Here is an 8,171-nt window from a genome sequence, read left to right on the forward strand (position 1 = left end):
TTGAAGTATAATATTTTTTCACCTGGGAAGGAAAGTCGCATAGCAGCAACAACGTGAACTTGACACTAGTCGTGGCGTTTGGTTGCCCTATCAAGATTTTTCCCATCAGGGAAACCATAAACAGCCCACATTGGAGAGTCTAGATTCAACCTGATCTATAGGCATGGTGCCTAGCAAGGAAAGTCGCATAGCAGCAACAACAACGTGAACATGACACTAGTCGTGGCGTTTGGTTGCCCTATCAAGGTTTTTCACATCAGGGAAACCATAAACAGCCCACGTTGGAGATTTGCCATTATTCATTAGCAAACAGGAACAGCAATACAGTCGATTGCTAGTAATGCTACCAGTAAGCCATGAGTACCTACTACCTAGCAAACCATGTAGCACCCACAACACTGACGTTGCCATTACTTTTGGTGATCTTGATTTTGCCAAGTGGTCTACCTTTTTCTTTGGTCGCTCACTTAGCACTGTAACTCAATGAATGGAATGCTTTGTGTAATTAAACATGAACAATGTCCTCCGTTTCCAATGTTTCCATTGTACACTTTATTCGCAAATGTTAGAATCTCGTTATCCTTCAGATGATTTCACCTGCTTTGCTCGACAGCGTTGCCAGATTGGGTAAATTTCCCGACCAATGATAATTTTCCCAGCCTAAAGCGGTTAAAACTAGCCCGATTGGGTGGGACATCTGCCCAATCTGGCAACACTGCTCACCAGCCAGGGATCCTGCTGATTGGTTCATAGCGCAGCGCGACTAGATATTTGCGCGAATCAGACGCCTGTAAGGTCACACCCACTCAGAGGAGGACTTTCCTCTTCTCTCCCATTGAAACCCATGTTATTCACCGGCCGCCAGTACCAGTACTTTCTGGGAAATGAATGGGAGTCAACGGAGGCTGAGGGAGGACCTTCCTCCCTGAAGTAATTGTCAAAAGGCGATAGGGGGTGCTAATGTCCCTTTACCCAGGGAAACAAACATCATATATTCAAAGGCATTAAAGTAGTCATATTTAAGGGCATTAATTCATAACAGTAGTCTGGGCAAACAGATTTCTCCTACAGGGGATTGATAAAGTTCTATCTATTGAACAGTTCTAACACACTGAGTCAGTGCTGTTTCTGAATATTAGTGTAAAGGGCCAATAATTCTACTATCAAACATTAGTCACCATGTCTGTGGACACATTTGTATGCTAATGCTTTGTATAATAATAGTAGTTGGAATAGTTGTGGCTCTAGCAGCAATAATTTTGTTTTTATTTTGTATATCTCACCTGGCTTGTTTACTTTATATTTTGACAGATGGCAATGAAAAGCTAGAACGTTACTTCAGAGAGCCTTTCATTGACAAAAAGAGTGGAAATCCATATGATTGGTTAAAACACCAACCGTTTCACTGGACTCTGCTGTCCGTCCTCCTCTGTGGCGAGCGAAAGAGTGTTCAGCACCATAGGCACATCATTCAAAATGAAAAACAACAGACACAATTTGAATGATGCCTGATATAGTTATAAACTCTGTTAACTCAAACTCTATGTATCTGATGTGACACATTAATTGTGTCATATTTGGACATATTTAATTAGCAAGATTTATTATTTTATGCACATACATTTGCAGGTTGGCTGTATGGTTCCCAAACCAGGGTAAGTGGTTTAGTCCTAGCATGCTAACATTAAAACAATGAAGTTTTACAACCACAAAAACCAACAGAAGTCTTCAGGTGCGTACCACCCGGCTCACACCCCCTCCTACCTCTTTAAATCAAAGAGAAGAAGCCGGTGAAGTGAGGCAGCTTGCTCAACACACCCAGTAGATCTCATTAGATATTCATTTTTTGAAATGCAGGAAGAAACAGGGAAGGGTAAGTGCACCTCAGTGAAGGGTTAGTTCACTTCAAATGGTTAGTACACCCCAGGTAATGGTTAGTGCACGTTAGGTAATGGTTAGTGCATCTCAGGGAAGGGTTACTGCCCCTTGCTCCATGTGGACTAGCATGCAGACTGCAGCGCTCTGAGTTCAACCACAGACTGTGAGCTGAGGATCACACACCTGACCCAGTAGAATCCTGCCCTTTAAAGGGCCAATCCTACTTCAGGAATTAGATCATATGTATTTATTACACACACCACAGAGGGATAAGCATATTACATAACCATAAGGTGTAAAGATTTAGTTCCTTTAGGTGAAATGTTTACATTGACATTATTGAAGTTATGGTTTATTCATCTGGTAATTGTCTGATGATCCAATCCTCTGAAGGACAACAGATATATATACATATTTTCTTCACATATCTGTTTCTAAAATATTCATGTTCCCTTTGAACTGATACCCATGCAATCCACTCGTTTGTGCTATTGCTTGGCTTGCCCACTAGAGGGCAGTAAACGACGGCCTTTAGATCCGAACGGCGCACCTCTGTAACATTGAAGTATCTCAACATTGATATCGGCAACGCTATCTTGCTATCTTCTACTTAGTTCTTCTTAACTGAAGCCACAGCACATAGGTCTATGTTTGGTTGCTCCAATATATAGGCTAATTTACTTTGTCAGTAAAACCTTAAATTATAAAATGACTAAATACATAGCATAGGCCTACATATTTTTGTTTTGTCATTATTATTATTATTTTAATTATTATTATTCCAAATATAATTCTTACTATTATAAAATTATAACTTAAATCCTATAATTCTATTAATCCTATAATTATAACAATGGTCACATTCTTCTTCTTTATTATTTAAGCTAATATTAATGATAACAGGATAGTGTAATGGGCATAGCAGTAGTAGAAGAATAGTAGCTTAGGTCATCAGACAGGAAAAGGGAGAGGCTTGTGGTGGAAATTGCGCAGCTGGGTGGGCGGTGTTTGGGGGCACCTTAGGGGTATTTAGAGGTTAAGCGCACCTCTAGTACATGAATTGGGTCAAGACCGCGCTCTCAGCAGGGGGTCTGTGGTTTAGTAAGAGAGGAGGAGGGCCAGGGGTCTCAGCTGATCAAGGAGGCTTTGATTCCGACTCACTCGGGAGGAAGTCAGAATTCAAACCGCGGATTTGTTTGGATTTTAACATTTATGGGAGGGGGAAGGCCTGTTCGACATATTAAACAGTTTAAATGGATTTGTGTCTCGTCAAAGAGTTCAACACAAGCCTATTCCGTCGTTGCCAGATTGATTTTTTTTGTTGTACATTTATATTTTTGAATTAGTTGTAGCCTATAGTTCGTGTGTATAGGCCTATGACCAATATAGACCAGAATCCTCTGCAAAATCTGATGAACCCAATTCTAAATGATGAAGCTAAAATAGGAAAACACATTCCATGTCATAATAGGGTTCTTGCCCATTAACCCTAGCCAGATACAGACAAGGACCACTGGCATGTTAACCATAGCAGAGCAAGAGTATGATCATGATCAGGGACCGTATGTTCACGTATAGAAGCAAGACGATTCCAAACATCATCGCTGGGTGGCAGCAAATCCCTGTGGCGAGATCTGTTGCGACGGTCCCTCCACAGACCTGTTCAGCATGAAACCTCAACGTATCACACACTGGCAATTTTTATTATTTATTTAGAGCAAACAAATATATACATCCTATACAGAAATGAAGGGCTTTTATGTGTATGAATAAAAACGATCACTTCACCGCAGACTGAAGGACACACATATTTAATCTGACATGTGAAACAAGACCGTTCTCTAAATCCAAAGAACCTATTATTAATGGGAAACCCAATTTACACAACTCTTTTTAAGGAGTATAATTTTGCATACTTTTTTTTCTCGAATAACACTGTCAGGCCTATGCTTCATTGTTAAATAGGACACCGCGACCGTGTGCATGAGGCCTCCGGGCTGGGACGGACAGGTGGTGGACTGGATTATGGTAACAGTCGGTGTGCACGATGGCTCTCAGGTGCGATGTTTGTCGGACTGTTTTAAATGACTGCGTTGACGTCTTCCTCATCTGCTCTCACGGTTTATTGGCGTGAGCCGTCCGTGGGCCCCGTGGGACACCCTGGTCATTACTATAGAACAATAAAATACAAAGACTTAAGGGTCAAACTTAAATTATAACGAACACCCCTGTATCATAGTACACTGTCTGAAGTCACGAGTGAAATTAGTCTTGAGCGAGACTTTAGATCATTAAGCAATAAAAGACAACACAGGCCTATATGTTAGGCCTAGGCCTATTCATATTTTTATGATTATAATAATAATAATTGATATTATTTTGTTGTTGTCATTATTATTATTATTATTGTTATTATTGTTATTATTATTCGCCTAACCCTAATGCTCTTTCGTCTATGATGTCCAAGGCGCTATATAAGCCCATCATAAACTCTTCAAAACATGTTTGGAAACTGGCAGGCTCTCATCGACTTTCTCTTTATAGAGAGATATTTTCCTCGGTATGGAGACGCACCGGGTCCCGTGAGGATCCCGTTGGTCTCGGAAGTCAGTGAGGCTAAAGTTGTATAAATATTTAATTAGCGATGCTGTGCAGTTGGGCTAATTAGCTGATTTCAGTATTTATGGAAATTATTTAAAAACGCCAGAAACTCACGCATACAGTCAAACCCCCCTCAATTATGATCGAAATAGTAGTTTGCAAAGCACACGGGGTTGTTTATTGCTAATTGTATATTAGCTTTAATTTTTGATTGTGTTATTATGAGTAATACTATTATCTGGTTTGTTTTAATAATTTCTGAGGCCTAGTGAAGAGGGTCCACGTGGCCGAAGCGCCTGAAAGGAGACGCCCGGCCCTGCGTGGCAACGCACAGCTCAGAGTCCAGAAACGTCAATATGAAAACAAGGGAAGCAGAAATGTGTTTCCTTTATGCTTCCATTGTACGCCGACCAATTGATACACACCAAACAAGAAAAGGAGAGAGAGACACACAGATATTTTTGCAGATGTGTGTACCCTTGCTTTAATGCAGGCATGCGCGTTTCCAGTCAGGCAGGCTGACGTCCGTGCGTAAAAGTGTAAACGTGTGGCGTCCACTTACTGAGGTTAATGACAACACGTGCTTTCTTTATCCGTGTGTTTAACCATCCATGCTAAACATTGATGAGCGATGAGGTTGTGAGCTAAAACATCTGGGTGTGTGTTGGTTTTAAAGAACGTGAGGCTGTTGATGTGACACTAATGGATTTGAACGGTTAATAACTTTAAGTATAATCCCAATCCCTTAGTCCTTGCGGAAGTCACTTTCACACCTTCATTAAACAATTTCCAAAACTAGGCCAACGAACTCATCTAATGACGGGAAAAGGTGTTGCCACCGGCGTTCAGACGCGCGTTTTTTTTTAGTTCCGCGTGGTCCAGCGCCCGTTCGCAACGAGAAGCTGCATGGTCCTGTCGGAGACACGCGCGCGGAAGCCTTTCTTTTTTCAGTGAATTAAAAAAAAAGTGACGAAACGAAGACCGCGGCCAATGTGAGTGCAGATGCGAGAATCATATTCAAATGATCTCTCCTTTCATGGGCATGTCTCCGCCCACTCCGTGTCCACGCCGGTCCCCCGCGAGAGCTCCGAAGGCGCGGAGCCCGGGAGAAGGTGCGCTCCGCCGGGACAGAGGAAGCATAAAGAAACTGGGAGGGAGGGAATGAGATTTCTCGCTACCCAATCCCCCTTTTCCCCCGGGACAGCGAGCTTTCTATGGTCCGTCCCTCCCTCTTGTTTGCTAATCATTTCATTTTACTCCTTTTTGAAGCGGTCGCTTGTTTTATCCCACTTTTCATTCCACAATCCCGTGCGCGTGTGCTCGCCTCCTTCAGATCCGCGTCGGCGTCTCCCGTCTCCGTGCGCCCGACGTAAAGGTCTCCTAGATCCCGGCTGATTGTCCTCCTCCTCCTCCTCCTCCTTCTCCTGAGATGCTGTTTTTACTGTTCTAACAACACTCGCCCTCTCTCCACCCTTATTCAACTTGAGAGACCGGCTAAAAGCCCGAGCGATCTGCACCGCGGTCTGGAATTTAAAAACAAGGCGGAAAACCCCCACAGGGATACCGCGGCACTCGTCTTCTGGATAAGGACCTTGCACACCGGCGTCCCCCCCCTCCTTGTTGCACTTCGGGGAAAGTCGCGTCCCCCCACTCCGGTCCGCAGTTAATCCAGGTGGCCCCTTGCCTTTTTTCCTCGAGTGTTTCCGCGCAGGCAGGATTATTTCGGTGTGAAGAGCGAGCCTTCCCAGTAGACCGCCTTTTGATGTTCTCCATCCAGGACAGCCTCCCGCGGGGAGCCCTGACCATGAAAGAGGAGCCGCTCACCAGCGGCATGACGCCGGTCCGCTCGTGGATGCAGAGCGCGGGGATTTTGGACGCCAACACAGCCGCCCAGAGGTAAATATACCGAGTCAGGGGGTAGAGTCGAGCCACAAACCACGTTGTGATAAGGTGACACAACAGGACAGGACTACCCCCCCCCCCAGCCCCCAAAGGTGGAAGATCCACTAAACAAATCAATGAGCTGCCGGTTTTGGGGGGTAGTTAATCGGTTCTACCGGGACAGACGCAAAAAGGTTTAACGTTTACAAAAAAAAGAAGAATCGGGGTTATTTACCAATATCTATGATTGGAGTTGACGTGTGTTTTTTTGACGTTGTGTTTATCTCCTGTGAACTTGCCCGATGTGGACTGGCAGCGACGGGGGACCCATCGCCGGGGCCGAGCGCGCAGAGAGTTGTGGTGGTTTAGAGTTGACGGCCGGTCTGTCACAGACGATGGGAAGAACCCCTTGCTTTCCGGCTTAACTTAAGTTTCGTGTGTGTGTGTGTGTGTGTGAGGCGTGTTTCTGCAGGAGAAATAATTCACCGTACCGCGGGAAATCAATGTGCTCAAAGTAGAGCGAGTAGATAAGATGCGTGCGTGGGAGAGGGAGAGTTCCCTCATTCCATCTATTCACGTGCACCAAAGTGTCTTCGCTTGTCTTTGCACAAACTTTAAAAAAAATAAAATTTGTGCGTGCAACAGACAGACTTGGACAATATTCCGCAAACAAGGAGTTGCCCCCCTACGACGCGCGCTAATTATAGGCCTATTGATTTGTACGAATGAAAATAACAATACTGTCGGACTTTGCAGAGGCATGGAGTTTTCCGATGCTCGGGTCTCCAGTGGGTACGTAACCCCCCTGTCTGCAACCCGAGTCCGTCCACTGCTCCAATCAAACGAGTAACACTTTTAGAGGATAAAAAAGCTGCTCTGAGGTTTAGCGTGTCAGTTACCCTGGTGGGAGAATACAAGGTTAATAGGCTTTTTTAAAACGTGGTTCTCTTAGGGGAGAGCGAACAGCAATTCAATGCAAACACTGCTCAGTTATGAATGCTGGCCGCTCAAATGATCAATGGTTCAAGTCTTGGAATGAAATATCAACAAACAAAGACAAAATTTAAATTAAATCACTTTTAATTCTCACAGTTACATAATGGATTTAAAACAGATTCCTATATTTGTGACAAATGGTCCAAACTTCAGGACCATTACGGCTTCCTACGAATTAGCTTTTCTAACGATTTTAATGGCAAGTTTAATATATATTAGTTTTTTTTAATTTTTGCGCAAATAATAACACATTAATTTTTAGATTTTTTAGTTATGGCCCTTAATCTTAAAGTGCATCACATTGTATGCATAATACTGTAGACATTGCTCGCAAAAACGCTTAAAAAAAATAAAACAAAACAGAATATCTATTTTTTTCGGTGAATTCATGCAATCCTTACTAATGTATTGCTTTTTTTGCAATACAACCCTGTTTTCTCTTACTTACATAAATCCCTATCAAATCGCTGTAAACGTTAACAGAACAACCAACCGCCCTTCAACATCTGTTAAGAAGAAGAGGAGGACAGCGTTCATACCGCAAAAACACTTTCCCGGACCCAGGGAAGATGAATCGGTGCGGTGCGCGCTCTGACGCGCAGCGCTGCTCCGGCTGCCACCCTGCCGAGAGTTCAACACCGATAAACGGCAAGGTTGACAAGTCCCGCTCGCTCTTGTTGGAGCGCCTTTGCGTGCGCAGGCTATAATCTTTCGCGTGTTAGAAACGATACTAAATTCAATGTTAACATTATATTTCCCTCGCCTATCCGCGGCTGCTGTTATTAATACACACTTGAACTCGTGTAGAATAAAAA

The sequence above is a fragment of the Gadus morhua genome, chromosome 10, assembly GCF_902167405.1.
Source record: "Gadus morhua chromosome 10, gadMor3.0, whole genome shotgun sequence".
Taxonomy (NCBI): domain Eukaryota; kingdom Metazoa; phylum Chordata; class Actinopteri; order Gadiformes; family Gadidae; genus Gadus; species Gadus morhua.